Genomic DNA, 2,344 nt, shown 5'->3' on the forward strand with positions numbered 1-2,344 from the left:
CCCACTACAATGGCTAAAAAAGATTAATAACACCAGATAGAGAGGATTTGGAGGAACAGGAATGCTGGTAGGAATGTACAATAATACAACTACTTTTGTTAACAGTTTAACAGTATTTTATAAAGTTAAACATACACTTATGTGACCCAGCAATGCATTCCTTCCTACCTATCCAAGATAAGTAAAAACACATGTCCACATAAAACCATGCATGAATATTCATAACAGCTTTATGTATGATAGCTAAAACCCAGAAACAACCCAAATGTCCACCAACTGGATAAAGAGTAAACAAATCATGGTATATTTGTACAATAGAATTCTGTTCAACAATGAAAAGGTCTGCTATCGACACACCCTTCAATACGGATGAATCTCACAGACATTACCGACTGAATGGAGCGGCACACAAAAAGTACATATATTCTGTGATCCTATTTATATGAAAAATAGCCTATGTTAAAAAAAAAAAGATCAGAGCATTGGTTGCCTCTGGGAATGAGATACTGACTGGAAAGAGGCACAAAGGAACTTTTGGAAGTGATGGGAATATTTTATGTTTTGATAGAGGTATGAGCTACAAAAGTAGAGCATTTTGCAAATATACATAAAAATATACACGCATAACATTTTACATTAAAAAACTATAAAAATAATTAAGGAAGCAATAAGATATAAATGAACCAAAAACGGCAAAATGTCGATCAAGGTTGACGTTGAACCATGGGTGCATGGGTTCATTATATTATTTTATTTGTGTATATTCAAATATTTTCCATAATAAAACTTTTTTAGAAGAAAAAGAAAGCAAGGAAGAAGGGAAGGCTAGGTATACCACAAATCAAAATATACTCTAAATCTTCTATCATGGAAACATCGTTCTCATGGGTAAATAGAGAAAACAGTGGAACAGAAGATCCAGAAAAAGCCTCAATTACACGCGCAAATTTAGTGTCCTCAAAGGTGACATCTCACATCAGTGGAGAAAGACGAACTACTAATAAGTGAGTTAGACAACTGGATACAAATATAAGAACAGATACTACACTCGATCTTAGCCAAAAAAGCCGAGAAGCAGTGGATAGAAATAGAAGAAAAAAATAAAATTTGATCATTTCTCACAACTAAATAGAAGCCAAATGAATCCATTGTTTACATGCAAAAAAAAAAAAAAATTAAACACATGCTAAAGAAAAAAATAAAAGGGTTCACAGAGCAGCTGGCAGCTACCAATGGGGACATAGCTCTGGAGAGGTGGCCACAACACAGGTCTGTCCCAAGGAGGTGGCAGGCTCGAGGCAGGGACACAGACCTCGAGTGAGAGCCCAAGGAGGGGCCAACGGGAAGAGCTAGGATTCCAAGAGCAGACAGAGCTGAGCCGTGGGGCGTGGGGTCCCAGAGGCTGCCCGCAGGCTGGGGAAACCAGGAGAAACAAAAGTAAAGCATGCATTCATTTCACCAGTGCCCGTGGCCAAGCCGTGCAAGGAGTGACTGCCCTCCGGTCATCACATTAGGTCAACCACTGCTGCAGCCTCTGGACTGGGAGTGAGGAGGAAGGAAGGGGAGGGGACGGAGGAGGAGAGGAGCACACACTGTATTGGTGTGGCACCCAGAACAACCGCGGCAGGCCCAGACTGAATCTTGGACACGGCTGGCAGCACAATGATGGTGTGGCACGGCCACAGGGGAGGAGGGTCGAAATGGTGGTCCTTCCAAAATTCTACCTAATCCAGGAAGGGCTGCTTTTCCTGGGCCACAATGGACCCTTACTGGGTACAGAGAATTTGCCCGCAGGGAGGTCCTGAGAAGAATTTACCTTGGCGCATCAAGCTCCTTGAAGACGGTCTGTCCCACGGAGAGGATGGGCATACTGGGAGCTGGCTAAGAGAGGGCCAGGCCAGGAAGCAGTGGGCAGCAAGGCAGAGACATCCAGGGGTCAGGTGGGAATGTGTGTGAGGCCGCGTTCCCAGGGCAGGCAGGGCGGGGGGGTCTGGACAGCGCTGCGTGCGGCTCTCCTGGCCCGTCACCAGGAAGGTGAAGGAGGGAAAGTGGCACCCAGGGACTCGCTACGCACCCTCTGAGGCCTGGCTGTGAACCAGAACTGATTCCCTGGGCAAATACCGAATGAGGACAGCCACCCCCTGGCAGTGGTGCCACCATGCCTTTGACCTCTTGGAGGAAGGCCAGGGTCCGAGAACAGAGACACGGTTTCTGGAGGCAGACTTTTCTCCCTTGTCCTTAGTGAAGTAAGGTCTGGATGGGAGGTGTGTCCTCAGCCCCACCATGCAGGAGCCTGGTGGCTTCCTCTACATGCCTCACTGGGTAGGCTCTTGGCCGGAGGTAC

General features: G+C 45.9%; 1 pseudogene; it reads right to left on the reverse strand.

Annotated features, from left to right (window-relative positions):
* Positions 1-958: 958 nt before the first annotated feature.
* LOC132685699 (U2 spliceosomal RNA) lies at positions 959-1,079 on the reverse strand (annotated as a pseudogene).
* Between the last annotated feature and the right edge of the window lie 1,265 nt (positions 1,080-2,344).

This window comes from Panthera onca, chromosome D2 (assembly GCF_046562875.1).
Source record: "Panthera onca isolate mPanOnc1 chromosome D2, mPanOnc1 haplotype 2, whole genome shotgun sequence".
NCBI classification, from domain to species: domain Eukaryota; kingdom Metazoa; phylum Chordata; class Mammalia; order Carnivora; family Felidae; genus Panthera; species Panthera onca.